The sequence below is a fragment of the Macaca nemestrina genome, chromosome 5 (assembly GCF_043159975.1).
Source record: "Macaca nemestrina isolate mMacNem1 chromosome 5, mMacNem.hap1, whole genome shotgun sequence".
Taxonomy (NCBI): Eukaryota; Metazoa; Chordata; class Mammalia; order Primates; family Cercopithecidae; genus Macaca; species Macaca nemestrina.
Window position 1 is genome coordinate 152,096,338 of NC_092129.1, and position 17,006 is coordinate 152,113,343.

Here is a 17,006-nt window from a genome sequence, read left to right on the forward strand (position 1 = left end):
CATCATCATCATTTTTTCTCTCTCTACTGGACCACTGTGGCAGTCACAGGAATGCACACCTGAGGCCCTCAGCTAGAGGAAGTGTAACTGATGATGGTCCCAGCTATTCTAGCCTGAAGCCTATCGCCACATTTGCTCTGAAACCATGTTCCCACAGGCTTCCTCCGGACAAGGTTGAGAACAGCAGGGAAATTAAGGCAGGACCTTTCCTCCACTGAAGGCCGACTGAGCTCCAGGACTCCCTGATCCCCTTACTGAACTTCCCTTAGCCTGCAGTGGGTCCAGGGCGCTTCCAGCTGACTCTCCCCCCCCTTTCCTTCACTGAAGTTTAGACTTGCATCACCCTCTGATGGCTCTCCCAGCATTTTCTATCTTCCTCCCTAATTTCGGTCACAAGCATTTCCCCTAATAAATTCTTGCACATCTAAACTATATTAGGGTCTTCTCCGGGGACGCTAACAAGAGTGGTATCAGGAGTGTTCCAAGAACACAGGCAAAAGCATGAGGATTTGGGATGAGCTCACCCACTGCCTGGCTGGCCAAGAGGATGCCATCTGGGTCGGTGGAGGACACAGAAAGTGCATAGCACAAGGTACCGCCAAGCCACTGTGGATCTACCCAGTGCTGACCTGAGAAGATGCCCTGGTTAGGGGAAGCTCTGGCGGGTGTGATGATAGAAGCCTCTGCACAATAATGACAGGGTGAGAGGGAAACCTACAGAGACAGTGGAGTTGGCTGAATACTACTCGGCTGTGTTGGTGTCCTATAAAAGGAGAATGAGAATCTGAGGATTGTTAACAGCAGTCGGTGGCTATGTGTGAGTGCCTCTGCAGTGTCTCATGGACAGTCCTTTATCTCCTGTAGAGGAAGGGCAGGTAGCATGGAATAGCAGCTGAAGACATCATTGTGAGGGTCACAGCACTCCAGAGATGTTTGACACTCAGCCAAGGCACGCCTGTTGTGGGAAAGTCAGGGCCCTGCTGGGGAAACCTGAGATTCTGCAAACTGGAACAGAGTTATCCGATGGGTGTCCTCCAGGACCCTCTGGCATTCAGGGGAGGCTCACCTTTCTCTGGTAATAGTTCCCGCTTCCTGTACTGGAAGATGCTGCAGAAGCCTCCCCCCTGTGATGCAGCGGGAACCCCTCTCAGGAGCTCTGCAGGAACCAGCCGGCATGGCCTTGTAGGAGCCCACGGAGCACTTCCGGGATTGGAATGTGAGGGTGTTTGATCAAAGCATCAGAATGTCAGGCTGGATGAATAAAAATCCTTTGGCTTGAGGGCAGTTTCTCAGGACATGGGTTTATCAGGGACTCCAGGGCATGAGGCAGACTCACTGCTGGGTGGCTCTATGTAGACTGGAAAAAGTAATGCCCAACTCTCAACAAGTTAACCACAACTTAATTGCCCTGGAACATGCAGAGGATGAAATAAGAAGCCTGAGGAAAGTCGAGGTGTGGATGGAGCCATTATGTGAGGCCAGAGGCCCATCAGGGTCATGTCCCACCAGAAGGCCCAGAGGGCACACCTTGTACCAGAGCCCTCATGAACGTGCTGGTGAGAGAGACCTGCATCACTAAGAAGTGTTGGGGTTCTGTCCTCTGTAGGATGGGGATGATGATAGGAAACGTGGTCCCAGAGTTGGGCTAGTTACTATCTGTTTGAGGATGTGGCCCTGAAAAGATAGAGATCAAGTGGTGGCAGCGACCTGCGAAAGTCAGAGGGCACAGTTACCATGACAACCCCAACAGAGCTGCCAAGGTGGTGCTTGACCTGCAGGGACTGTGGGGAAGGTTAACAGAGGGCAGTGTCTCAGGTTCAGAACAGAAGGACAGCCAGCAAGGGCGCTGCTTGATATCTATGGAAAGAAAGCAAGAATTGAGGAGCAGGAGGCCGAGGGTGGTTGACACAATACAAAATCATGTTCCATTCTCAATGCCCAGACCTCAGCCAACTTTCAGATTCAGATCCCAGTGACAGAGGAGGAGTCCATACCCATAGGAGGAAGACCCTGGAACAGCATGGAAGTGTATGCTGGCTTAATTCCCTGAGCTCTTCTGCAAAGGAACCTACAGCCATTTACTCAGGAGACTGTACACTGGGAAAGGGAAATAGGCAGAATTTGGGGGAGGATTGACATTGGATGTGAGCTGACATTGATGCCCAGATTCCCACAGCACCATCATGTCCCATCACAGAGGGGCTTCCAGAGGCCGGGACACATTATAGCTCGTAATCCCGTAGTCCCAGCCCTGTTTATTTCGTTGTTTCCTGAGTGCATAATTGGTCTTGATGCACTGGCAGCTGGAGTCACCCCCACACTGGATCCCTCGCCTGTGGAGTAAGGACTCTTATTGGACTGAAAGCCAAAGGGAAGCCTCTGAAACTGCCCCCTTCTCAACTGAATCGGAAGTGATATCACATCCCAGGTCAGGTCTGGTGGAGGTTACTGCAGGTATTGTGCGGGTAGCACCACCATTAGACAGCTGTAGGAAGTGGGGTGGTGCTGGGGTTGCCTGTTATCTCCGTGTATTCTGTCCTTGCTGAAGCCTGATGGGGCCTAAAGAATGAACAGGATTACTTCAGATTTGACCTAGTAGCAGTCTTGATTGCAGCTGCCATGCTGGCCGGTTATCACTGCTAGCGGAGGTTAACAAGGCTGCAGGCCAATGTGTGCAGCCGTGGATTTGCTGAGTGCTTTCCTTTCCAATTAGAAAGTGGGTATGGAGTCATTCACATTCATACCACAATTATTTACAGTTTCCCTGAGAGCTATTAGAACTCTCCTGCCATCTATAACAGGGTCTTCAGAGACCATGGACATTCTACAGAATATTCAATCTCTTCATTTCATTGGCAACATCATAGATTGGGATGGATGAGAAAGAAGGTGGAAAGTATTCTGGAGGCCTTGGTAAAACACATGCACCCCAGGAAGAGGAGGACAAATCTTACAGAACTTCAGGAGTGGCCACTACAGTGAAATTTTATGGATCTGGTGGCTAGGGGCATGCAGGGATATTTCTTCCAAGTGAAAACAAAACAAAACAGAAAAAAAAAAACAAAACCTGTTGCATCCTTCATCTTCACTGAAAAAAAAAAAAAAAAGGGAAGCACACTGCCTGGTGAATCTCTTCGGGTTCTGACAACACTACATTCCATATCGAGGTATATCATTTTGGTCACATTTTTGGTGACATACGAGGATGCCAGCTTCAAGTAGGGCCCACACAGGAAAGGACCCTGTAGCAGATCCGGGCTGTGGTGCAGGCAGTCACCGTCCCTCAGTCCCGCTGGTGCTGGAGGTGGCAGGGGTGGGGAAAGATGCGGGATGGAGCTGAACCAAGCATCGGGGGAAAGTCACAGTGGAGGACCTTGGATTCTGGAGTAAGATCATGTCATCCACAGCAGAGACATATGCCTCCTTCCAGAAGCAACATTAGTGTTACCAGCCCTGAACAGATAGAATTCTTGACCATGGGACATCGAGAATCATGTGATTCCAACTGCTTATATCAATTGGTTTCTGTGTGATCTACAGAGTCATAGATTGGATGGGCCCAACAGTGTCCATCATGAGATGGAAATGGTCCATGTGGATTGACCCTGAATCCCAGGTTAACACCCCATCCACGCAGAGAATACCTGCCCATGAGGTGTCAGTGAACAACCAAGTGGACAAATGCAAGTTAGCCAGCCTTCACTGTGGGTCGCTCGACCTGGCAGGATGGGTGCGTGCATGCAGGAACCACACTAGCTCCCTTCACGTGCCCATCCTGCCAGGTCATTCGACTGCCTTGGCAGGTGCAAGTCAGTGCTGCTGGACCCATAGGTAGCCTCATATTTGGAGGCTACAATGGGCCCAGCACAGCACTGGCTCACACCAACCAAGGCTGATCCAGCTGCTGCTGCCTCTGAATATGCAGCTTGTCAGGATTAGAGGGCTGTGATAGGCCCTGATGAGCCCTGCTAGGGCGCTGTTTCTTTAGGTGATCAAATAGCCACTAAGTGACACATTGACCACACTGAGCCTCATCATGGAAGGGCCAGGGGTTCATCCTCACAGGGATAGACACTTCCTCCATGGGTAGGCTTGTTTTCCCCTATTCTCAGACTCTCCGCCAGCACCACTATCCAGGAGCTGCTGACATTCCTGATCCACAGGTTTGGAATTACTCTCAGAACAGTGTCTTCCTGGGGGACCCACCTCACAGGGAAATGGAAGTAGGTGCAGCATGGGCCATGACCAGGGGATCCGCTGATCCTATCACCATCTGCACCATGCAGGGGCTGCAGGCCACACAGAACCATGGACAGGCCTTCAACAGGCACAACTCAGAACTAGCCTGGAGGAAACACTGAGGAATGGGTCCATCTTTCAGGCCACAGTGCATTGATTGAATCAGAGACATCACTACGGTGCTGTATTCTCAGTAGGAAGGAACTTGGTTTCAAAAACCAAGGGATGGAAGAGGGCGTGGCTCCATGTCCCATCCCTTATATTCACCCGCTGTGGAACTCGCACTTCTCATCTCCCAAATCTGGGCTTTGTAGTATGGGAGGTCCTGGTTTTCCACAGGGAGGCACTCGGACACGGGGACAAACAAGAGCCCATTGAGCTACACATTGCAGTTGCTTCCAGGGAAGTCTGGACAATATGGGCCCAGAGACGAGCAGAGGAGAAGAGCACCCCTCTCCTCTCCAGGCAGAGGTGCTGGACCCGGATCTCCAGGACGAGGCAGGGCTGCTGTTACACAATATGGGGCAGGAGGAGTTCGTGTGGAATCCACAGATTCACTTGGGGGCCTCCTTGTTCCCCTTGTCCCATTGCAAATGTGAACAGAATCGTCCAACAACCCAGTCTGAGAGAGTTTGATTTCCAAAGGCCCAGACCCCTCGGGAGGAAGGTTTGAGCCACTCTCCCAGGTAATTTCCCAAGGCCTCGCTCTTGTGCTCTGACATCCTCAGCAGCATTGGTGCAGAGGCCCTGCTTCTCATAGGCTGTTCCCAGCCACTGACAGGTAACAGCACGGACACTAAGGCAGGCCAATCCTGGGCAACAAGGGACTCCTCTATTGGCCATCTGTGGCCGGAGGACTCCTCCATGGCCTTGCTCAACTCTCCTTAGATTGCCTGTGGTCTAGGATTTGTCCAACAAACCTTCTCTCCTTTTGTCCAGCACTGGAGTCAGCCTTGCATCTGGGCCTGCCACTTTTCTCAGGGTTCTCTGGCTCCCTCCCCATATTCTATGAAAGGTGTGTCCCCCAATAAACTTTGTGAGAGGCCCTGACCCAGAAGCACTCAAGGAAATCTCTCTCAGATTCCTGACCACTGGAAACTGTGGGAGATGATAACTATTTGTTGTTTTGGGCTGTTGAACTTTATGTTATTTATTATACAGCAATAGACAACTAAAAGAGCTTCGAAAGAGAAAAAGAATTACTACAATTTAATTTTTATTTACTCTAATTTAACTAAAAGATATTCACTGTCATTTGGTTTTAAGATATCAGTGTTTCCATGTATCAATAGGATGTATTTTATTAACATTCATAGCAATCTATTTATTTGAACTTCAGTTTCCTACTGTGACCCAATTAAACAGAAAAGGAAGATCCTGGCTATGTGAGGATGATTCAGTGATGGCCTCCAAATAACCACCCCTGGTTATTCACCTTCCCCCAGTTACTCAATCAGCACTACTGTAGGTGCTACTATGAAGGGTTCTGCAGATATAAGGAAGGTCCCAAATCAGTTGACTTTAAGACCATGATTATCCTGGCTTGGACTGTCCTAATCAGGTGAGGTCTTGAAACAACTTGTTTCTTCCTCAGCAAAGAGATTCACAGTGTGAGCGAGATTCCATGTGAGGGGCTTCCTCCACTGCGAGCTTTGAAAGTGGAGGGGCCATGTGGCAAAGGATGCTGGTGGGCTCCAGGAACTGAGAGCAGCCCCACCCCACCTCCACCCAACAGCTGCCAAGCAAGCAGGACTACAATCCTACAACTGCCTGAAACTGAATTCTGCCACCAAGCTCCATGTAAACTTGAAGGATGACCCCAACCTCAAGATGAGGACACAGCTTTGTGAAATCTCGAACTGAGAATCGTTCACGCCAGGTCTGGATTTCTCATTAAGGAAATGTAGAGAAATAAATGGGTGCCGTGTAAAGTCACCGAGTTAGTGGTCATATGTTATGCAGTAACAGAAAATTAATACATAGGCTCAACAGATAAGCATATAACTTTTTCTCTATTGGAATAAATTAATGAATTAAAAGGTACATTTCTTGCGTAAAATAAAATCTTTCCTAATTTTTTTGGTATTCTTCATTTTATAATTTTTATGCAATGCAATTACATTTTAATACAATCGTATTCATGAATTCACCAAAGACCAAACCTAACTTTGTGTCTATTCTATACCAAGTGTGTCTTTATATACTGTGCAGTTGGTTCAGTTCCCACATCTGCTTTCCTCATGCTTCCTGCCCTGGGTCTGCAGTCACAGTTTTGGAAACTTCTCTGGGGTCCAAGACTAGGGGGTTCCTCTAGGACCTCATGGCCCTGTCTCTTCCCTGGCCCCGCACAGGATGATTTCTTCCCAGGGGTAGAGAAGGAGGTGCTCAGGCTGTGTTAAGTATGGGAGACAGGTGTGGAGGAGATCACCTATGCCATAACTCCTCCTCTCCCACATCTCCTCAGGCTCTGACTAGGTCCTGTTTTCGTTCTACCCCAGGCCACCCTGAAAGTGCCCAGGGCTGTGATGTGTCTCTCACAGCTTGTAAAGGTGATGTCCTGGAGGGCCTCATGTGGAAGGGGGATGGGGTAGAGTGGACAAGACTGGATTATGGTGATTCTTTGGGACATGTTGAGTGTGTAGTGGGGAGTTCAGAGCATTACCCTTTATAGCCACTGACCTGAATTTGTCCATGACTGTTGTTTTCTATAGCATGAGATAACTGTCTTGTGAGGGACTGAGATGCAGGATTTCTTCACGCTTCCCCTTTGTGACTTCAAGAGCCTCTGGCTTCTCTTTCTGCAAAGGCATCTGAATGTGTCTGCGTTCCTGTTAGCCTAATGTGAGGAGGTGGGGAGACCAACCCACCCCCGTGTCTACCATGATCCCCTTCCCCATGCTGAATTAGCTGACTTTACAAAAAGAAAATGACCATCAATAATGTGAATGTGCCTCATCCAATTAGTAGAAGACTCTGGAAGCCAGAAACTGAGGTTTCCCAGAGAAGAAGAAATTCTGCCTCAGGATTAGAACATCTTCTTTCTGTGTTTTCAGTCTGCTAGCTTATGCTGCAGATTTTCAGACTTACCTCCCTAATAATCACATGAATAAATAGCATCATATGAATACAAATACACACACACACACACACACACACACACACACACACCCTATTGGTTCTGCTTCTCTGAAGAATCCAAACTGATAGAGACTGTGGTATGAAGAGTGGTTCTAGAGGAACAGAATCCTTTTAAAAATTTTAGAGCTAACCATAAAAAATACTTTATTAAAATGTTGAAATGTATATAAGCATAATTATAATTAGCAAATTAAGAATTAAATTGGTGAATAAGAAAAGAATTGTTTTCTTTTCCTTATACAGGACAAGCAACAGTAATTTGGATCTTCCTCACTTTCAGCCACCATTTGCCCTAGTTGTCCTTCACTTAAGTTTCTGGCTTGTGTTTTTGGAGTGAAAAGTCACATGGACACTAAGAAGCAACTCTAATAACGTGAATCAGGTATCAAAAACGCCTTATGGCGTGTTAACACATGATGATGGTTCATATATATTCCAACATCTCACAACAGGCAAGCATTATTTCCAGAGGGAAGTTAAGTCACTTTTGTAGCTGCTAGTGAATGTTGTACAAACGAACACTGAAGATGTAAGGCATTGCTCTGCTCCAGAGCGGTGCTTCTGTGGCTCCAGCGAACTGTGCAAAGGCTTTCTTTAATTATATATATATTTATTTTATATACGCAAATATTATACATATTCACACCCCCTGAAACTGAAAGTTGAAAAAAGAAAAAATACAAATATATCTTCTGTGGTACTTCAATTACTTCACTCCACTGATCATCTTCTTGGGCGTAGAACTGAAACTATCACTCAATAATGTGTTTATACACCTCGCTGTGATTCAAATGGTTATGAACACACAACCATTTGTTCCATTTTCTGTTGCCACTAGAACATGGTTATTTGTCCCTGATCTAACAACTCCTTCTCCAGCTCCACTCTCTGGCCACTGAAATTAACAGTCCAGGTGGTCTTTTGAGTCACTAGGTGGTTTGACAGGACAAGGTTGATTTGAGCTAATACTTCTGACATGTCCGTTTTGATTTGTAACAGAAGCTTTTTCTGGATTCACCACCTGCAAGGTGAGCTGGAAAACTGCAACCATCACCCACGCTTGAAAATGCGGGAGACAGCCAGTATTTCTCTTCATGGCCAAACACTTGTCTCCAATTTTTACTATTGTCCTGCTTTTTGAAACCAACACAGCGGTAGTAGCTGAAAAGAGAGAGGACACTGAAGAAGAACTTTGTAGGCACAAAGAAAAGGAAAAGTATGTGGAGCTTTGCTGTGTATCTGTCAGTTCATTCTACTCCACTAGAACACGGTGTTCTCAGGATTGATGTCCTGCAGGCCCCCAGCTGAGGGCAGCGAGCACCCTGAGAGTGGCCTGGACTCCCCTCTCGGAGTGTAATGGCACAGCCACAGCATCTGCATGTGAAGCTGTCCTGCACTTCTGGAACCGTCTCTCTTGGTCATGGTGGCTACTGTGACATTGTCCTTTCTTCCGTTTTCCTTTCTTCCTCTGTCTTGTTGCTGGGGATAACTTTGCCCCTGCTGGCATCATGTCCTGAAGAGCTGAGGATGACACAACCTGGCTGACATGCTCCCTGGTCGGCCTTGGGTCACTGTCTAAGTGCTGCCCATGGCAGGAGGTTCTGGGAATGAGTGGCAGTGCCTCATGGAGCTGTCCCTGTGAGAGTGGCCCACAGGTGTTTGTACCTGTGGCATTTTCACAACTCTTTCCAAGGAGTCTTGTGGGAGGAGACCACATCTGGGTCCTCACCTGTGTCCCCCATCTCTCATCTGGATGGCTATGGGGCCGACATTGTCGGAAATGAGAAACGCTGCCCCTTCACAAGGCACTAGCTAGTTTTTCTCTTCTGGAAGGCGGCAGCACAATGCCCAGGCTGAGATGGACACAGGAGTCAGTATCCTAAGGTAAAACATGTGATTCTAATAGAAATACCTGAGCTTGTCAATGCGAATGAACAGGACCTTCCACCCTCCACCCTCTGGCAACTGTGTATTTCTCCTTGAGATGTGACAAAGAAAGAAAGAAAGAAAGAAAGAAAGAAAGAAAGAAAGAAAGAAAGAAAGAAAGAAAGAAAGAAAGAAAGAAAGAAAGAAAGAAAGAAAGAAAGAAAGAAAGAAAGAAAGAAAGAAAGAAAGAAAGAAAGAAAGAAAGAAATGGAAGAAGGGAGGGAGGGAGGGAGGGAGGGAGGAAGAAAAAGCAGGAGAAGGTGTGGTGGCTGGGGTGTGGGAGCTGGGACCCTGGCCCTGTGCAGGTGAGTTGCCAGGTGCTTCTGGGGAGGCCACCACCATCCTGGGCTCTGGCAGGTTGGGACACCACAGAGCCAGCCTTCCTGACAATGTCGTCTGTCCCAGTGGCTCACCAGAAGTCACAGCGCCCAGATTAGTTTTGTGTTGATAGAAAATTTTAAAGTGTTATGTAACATAATTTTACGGTTTTTGAGGAGGCAAATAACTCTCTCTGGCTCAGCCGCTACTCATGACAATCTCTCTAATGTGCTGGAAGACGGTCAGATCTATGGGGTTCCACCCTCAGTGAAGACCTGCACTTCCCTGCTGGGTCTATTTTCTGGTGTCTTTGCCTGTTGGTTGCCCCTGTGACTGGTGACCTCACGCTCACTGGTGGAAGCCATGCTCTCTTGCTCATTGAGGGTTTGAAAACTGGAAAATTGTGCTCGATGAGGATAGGCGGTAACATTGGTTCTGTGTGGCACTGTGGTCACCCGCACTTGAAGGGGAAGCCGTGTTTCAGAAAGTACAAAACGTGGCCCCATCCTTTGGCTGCCAAGTGGCAGCCAGGCGGCCTAGCGGCAATGTGAGCCCGAGTGGACGACACTGTGATGCAGGACAGCGTGGATTCAAGGGCCCCTTCCCAGCTCAGGGATTGACTGCAGGGCTGGTGGTAACCAGGGCTGAGAGGAACCTGGAGACATGCTGGGACGGGGCCAGGTGAGAGCCTGGAGAGAGCCTCCACCTGTCCTCACAGGGCCTGGGGAGACATACTGAGGAGGGGCCACCTGCCCCTCCACTGTGCCTCACCATTGTCCCCCAGCCACACTGGCATCCCTGGTGTCCACCAGGCACTTTTCACGTGTCTCTTCCTTAACCTTCAGAACCTCTCTGTGACATCCGTGTTGGATTTGCATTTCCGGAGTTGAGGGAAGACTCTGAGCCTGGGAGACTCCATAGGGAGGGGTCCACACTCTATGACTGACGCCACAGTTGAGTCACAGCAGCTTGGACTTCGGACCCCAGAGTGTTCTGACCTCTGAGTTGCTCTGGGCTGGCGGTGCCCTGTGCCAGCTGCACTGAGGCAGCCGTGTGCCTGCTGGTCCTACAGGATTCGCCACCTGAAACCGAAGCAGATCAGGATTTCCCAAATTGTCTCTAGCCCTGATGGGTGACATCTCCACTGTTTTAATAAGGCAATAATAGCAGCTACCACTTCTGTGGTGGGTGCTGCCATGTGTCAGCATCTTTCTGGGTACTTGGCATATGTGAACACACACATTTACAATGGAAGCTCATGAAGCACAGAGAGGTTAAGTGACTTGGTCAAGGTCACACAGCAGTAAGTAGTGGAGCTGGAATTTGAGCTGAGACAGTCTGCCCAAGGGCTCAGGCCCTCAGTGCTGGCATCATGTCACATACAGTGAGATGACTGAAGGTGGGAAGAAGGTGAGGTGTGTTGATTACATGGCGTACACTTGGTCTTTGTAGTAAGCTGGAGCCTGTAGCCACCAAAGGTGGATTTGTGCATGAACCGAGGACAGGTTTCTAATGTGCCAGATGAGGTGAGTAGGAGATTATGCACCTGTGTCTTCAGCCTTGTCCTCCCCGTCTTTGTCATCTCCTGAGGATGGAGCATCTGTCATGTGCACACTGAGTGGCACCACTCCTGCTGGGTGAGTCGCTGCAGCTGCAGGCCCCCAGGGTCCTCATGAGAGGCAGTCAGCACCTGCAGCTGCTGGGGCTCCACCAGGATGCATTTTGAGGACACCAGCTCTGCACCATCCTTGACCCAGACAGTGGGCCCCATGGGACCACCTCCAGGCAGGGAGCAACTGAGCCCTGCGGTGTCCCTGATGCCAAAGAACAACTGCTCCTGCTAGTTTCAAGACCTCAGCGGGAGGCTGCAGCAGGCCTTGAGTGAGGGAGGATCGGTTCCCAGAGCCTGGGGTCCTGCCAGACAACACTCAAACCAGGGGCTGGTAAATAATCCCCAAAAGGACCCGGGGCAACATTTTCAACTTTGCCAACCAGTCTCTGTACCAAAGACTTAACTCCGCCCTTGCAGCATGAAGCAGCCTTCCATAGACATCCTCCTGGTCTCCCCTAGACAGGCTGCTCCCAGTCCTAGGGGATCTGAAGTAGTGCCTGAATGGCCACAGCCATGAAAAGCAGTAGGGTACAGGCCAGGGTGTCTGTGGCAGGGGCTGGGGCTGCAGTTTGTCAGGCAGCATGCACAGTCATGATGCTCCCCACAGCTTAGCTTGGCACTAGCCGGAGGAGAGTGTTCCTTAGAAGCCTGGGGGCCACTGGAGCCCAACTCAGTGTGTGCAACTCCCGAATGGGCTTGGTGCCCATAAACCTAGCACCAGTGTGGGCTGCTGACCCACCAGGGCATCGTGTACCCTAGCTGAGCCAGCTGTCCTTGACCCACCAGGCCTCAGACCATGACCAGCCCAGCTTGCTGGGGCACAGGGACACTGGAACAGAATTTTAAGAATGAGTTCACTGAATTCAGTGGGGGGACTTCTTGAATTGTTTCTCTAACTTATTTGGATTTTAAGGCACAAATGACTCTATTTCCAGTAGTACAGAGAGTGTGAATACTCAGAATATCACCACTGGATAGACCTAATTAAATACTTATAAGATCTGGGTGACCATGTATTTGACACCTTAGAAGACTTTGTTAAACTAGCAAGTATAAGGTGATTGGCTGATTTTTGCCAGTTGTGCTGGACAAAATGGGGGAAAAAAGATGAACTCAAGGCTGCAAACTTCTAGCTCATAAGCCATGTAAGTCACCTAAAAGTTTCTGTTTCCTTTGAATGAAATCCTAATCTCCTGTAGCTGCAGGGCTGAACTTTCTGAAAAATAACCACAGAGTCTCATTCTGTGGGTGGCTAAATTACAACACAAAGCAAATCCCAGACTCAAAGAACATTTGTTATTTAAGTGAAGTCATTGATTGAGAATAAATGGGATCCTGAATATCCGAATGGGGACATCTGGGCAGATCCTGATGAAACTAAAGACACTGAACTCCTAAATTCCTCTGAAAATTATTTGCCAGTTACATTCAACCACATTTAGCAAAATTAATCCAGTTTTCCCTAACGAAAAAGTACTGGTCTTCTTTGAGGTAGTTGCCCTCAAGACCCTGTGATTCCACTCCACATTTACCCCCAACATCCCTCTGTGATTCCAGATCCGTAAATAGCCTTGAGTCCTAGCATGTCCTGAAAGGTGTGGTGGAATGTGTCAGTAAGATGATTTAGAGAAGCAATGTGACAATGTGATGAAAATAATTAAAAATGTTTAAAAGTCTTTGTCTTAATATTTATCGTTTGAGTAGCCTATGAATTTTCTAAAATTCTAAACATAGAAGAATCTCTCTATATAAAGATGCTTGTCAAAACATTATTTACAACAAGACAAAATGAAAGCAGATGGATCCAAAAGAAGTTGGGTTACATCTTCTTATCTGAAGTGGGGTGTGGCTTGTAAAAGTGTATAAACTTTATGCAAAGTTTATAACATGGAAAACTACTTGTATAATAATACATTCAAAAAGCAACATCCAAGATAACCCATAACATATGAATGCAACTTTGTAAAATGACAGCATATATAAATATATATATACAGAAAATAACAAAATGAAAATGAGCACCACTGCACAAGACAGCTCCAGGGACCACCATTTGCACTTCAGTCTACAGAGGTTCAACAATATAATAGCAGTGATTTTTTAAAGAAAGGCATAAGTGATGTTTCTGTCTGTGCATTTTAAAGTCTGCTGTGATCAAATAGGGTTTCACTTTTCCAATATAAAAACATATATTTTAACATTTAAAATAAAACATTTGAAGTAAAATAACAATGAAATGAGGCCAGACATGGTGGCATGCACCTGTAGTCCCAGCTACTCAGGAGGCTGAGGCAGGAACATTAACAGAGCCCAGAAGTTCAAGAATGTAGGACACTATGATCACAGCTGTGAATAATCACTGCACTCCAGCCTGGGCAACGTATCAAGACCTTATCTCTATAATATTAATAATAATAATAATAATGATAAGAATAATAATATTCACAATCTTCTTTCTGCCTCAAGCTAAAGCAACTTTCTCATTTGAACCCAAAGGGCAGAAATGCCTACTGAGTGCTCCACCAGAGAAAAGAAATGAGTTCTTCCTTCACAATCCATGATCCAATTTTTGGTTACAGAGTTCGGCTGAACAATAAAGGCAACACTAAGAACACCATCAGTATATAGATTACTGATTGTCATGTATGTGTTCGTGTATAAATGTATGTGTCTATATATATATAATTACCACTACACCTGAAAGAGGGAAATGGATTCTTCCATTTCATAGATGAAAATGTGAGCCCCTGTGAACTTCGAGGCTTTTTCTGGGTTCACTGAATGTCAGCCTTGAGAACTGGGAGACATTCAGCCTCCTGCAGAGCCCACCTAGGCATCCTAGGCATAAGCCAAACCAGTGGAGACTCCTCAACAGCAGGAAGAGCAACTGAGATCCAGGAATGTCCACACTTGTAGAGGGTCCATGTCCAGTGGAATACAACTGAAGGATGGGCGAAGGGTAGAGTCTAGCTGCTTCCTTCAGCTGGGAGTGGCAGATGTGTGGGTCAGTCAGCTACCCACAAGGTGTATCATATTCCTAGGGCTGTCTTTCATTCCTCTGCTGAGAACTCCATCCTGCACAGACAAAAACTATATATAGGCCGGGCGCGGTGGCTCAAGCCTGTAATCCCAGCACGTTGGGAGGCCGAGGCGGGCGGATCACAAGGTCAGGAGATCGAGACCACAGTGAAACCCCGTCTCTACTAAAAATACAAAAAATTAGCCGGGCGCGGTGGCGGGCGCCTGTAGTCCCAGCTACTCAGGAGGCTGAGGCAGGAGAATGGCGGGAACCCGGGAGGCGGAGCTTGCAGTGAGCCGAGATCGCGCCACTGCACTCCAGCCTGGGCAACAGCGTGAGACTCCGTCTCAAAAAAAAAAAAAAAAAAAAAAAACTATATATTCACTGGTAAGCAGGATCCCTTTTAGAAATGCAAATATAACTTCCCTAACATTAAAGTCAAACATTCTTTCTCCCAGTGAATCATCTTATTTGGGTAATCTCCTGACTTCCCCTGAAGTTAGCCCCAGAGTTGCATCTGAGCATTTGGATCTAAGACAGAAAGTCATTTTGGGGTTTGGACCTGGCTGATCTTGGACCGTGTTCTGAAAAGGAAGCGTTCTACTTGCAGAAGAGCAAGGGTGAGCTCTGAATAGGAGATGAAATCATGACGGGAAAAGATATGGGCAGATTCCCAAGCAAACTTGGAATATATTTGCCAGCCTCTTTTCAGTTGTGATAAAATACACATCAACACAAAATTTGCCATTGTAACCATTTAAGTGTACAATGCAGTAACATTTAGTAGATGCACAACGTTATGCAGCCATCATCACTATCAAGTTCCAGAGCATTTTCACCACCCTAGAAGGAAACTCTGTACCTGTTAAGCAGTTACCTTCCACTCTCCCCTGCCACCAGCCACTGGCACCATTAACCCAGTTTCTGTCTCTCTAGATTTACTTCTTCTGAATATTTTATTAATGGAATCGTACAATATATGGCCTTTTGTGATGGGCTTCTTTCATTTGACATGCTTTCAAGATTCATCCAAGTTGTAGCATGTATCAGTACATTATTCCTTTTATGGTCCAATAATATTCCATTGCAGAATAGATTACATGTTGTTTATCCATTCATCAGTTGATGGGCATTTTATATTAAATTAAATAGAGAAAAACAAAAGAGGAGTTACAAATTATCACCTCCCAAAAAATACTTGCTTTTCTATTTACCTATGAAGTTACTTTTAGCTGTGTACTTCTTTGCTTCATATGCCTTCAAGTTGCTATCTAACGTCCTTTTATTTCAGTGTGAAGCATTCCTTTTAGCACTAATTGTAGAATAGGTTTACCAGAGACTAATGCCATCCGTTTTTATTTACCTGTGCATGTCTGAATTTCTCCATTATTTCTGACAGAGTTTTGCCAAATATGCAACTGTCAGTTGAGACACGTTGTTTTTTTTGTTTCTGAACTTTAAATTTGTCATGCCAATGTCTTCTGAACTCCATAGTTTCTGAAGAAGATTTGGTGGTTAATCTTATGGAGGATCCTTGTACTTGATGAGTCCCTTATCTTGTTGTTTTCAAGATACTCTGTTTGTCTTTGACTTTTGACAGTTTCATTATAATGTCTCTCAGTGTGGACATCTTTGAATTGCTGCTACTTTAAATGTTTCAGTGTGTTGGATACCCAGATTCATGTTTTTAATAACATTTCCGAAGTTTGGGGTCATTATTTCTTTAAATACTCTTTCTTCCCTCTTCTTCCTTCTCTCTTTTGGGGACTCCCAAAATGCATATACTTGATGTTGTCTCTCAGATCTCTTCTGTTCATTTTTCTTCACACTTTTTCCCTTCTGCTTCTCAAATGGGCAATTTCAATTGGCCTATGTTTGAGTTTACTGATTCTTCATTCTGCAAACTAAAATCTGCTCTTGAAGCCCTCCAGTGAATTTTCCATTTTACTTCCTGTACCTTTCAGCTCTAGATTTCCATTTGCTTCCTTTTCACAATTATTTATTGATTTCTGCTATTTAGTGAAATGTAGTTCTCCTGATTTTCTTTAGTTATTTGTCCATGGTTTCCTTTAGCTCTTTGACTATGTTTAAGACAGTTGATTCAAAGTCTTTGTCTAGTAAGTCAGTCCATTCTTCTTCAGAAACAATTTCTTTCCATTGTTTTTCCTGTGAATGAGTCATACTTTCATACATGCATAACTCATGTTTTTTGAAGTTGAAAACTAGACATTTTCAATACTATGATGTGGTAACTATGAAAATTACATTTTCTAAACTATTTTTGTATAGATTGTATTCTTTATTGTATGCGGTCACTGAAGTCTCATAGTTGTAGATGTGTGGCCTTATTTCTGAGTTCTCTATTCTATTCCAGTGGTCTATGCATCTGTTTTTGTACCAGTACCATGCTGTTTTGGTTACCGTAGCCTTGTAGTATAGTTTGAGGTCGAGTAGCAGGATGCCTCCAGCTTTGTTCTTTTTGCTTAAGATCGTCTTGACCATAAAGCTCTTTTTGGTTCTATATGAATTTTTAAATCATTTCTTCTAATTCTGTGAAAAATACCAATGGTAGTTTAATGAGAATAGCATTGAATCTATAAATTATTTTGAGCAATATGACCATTTTCACGATATTGATTCTTTCTATCCATGAGCATGGAGTGTTTTTCCATTTGTTTGTGTCCTCTCTGATTTACTTGAGCAGCAATTTGTAGATCTCCTTGAAGAGATTCTTCAATTCCTTTGTGATCTGTA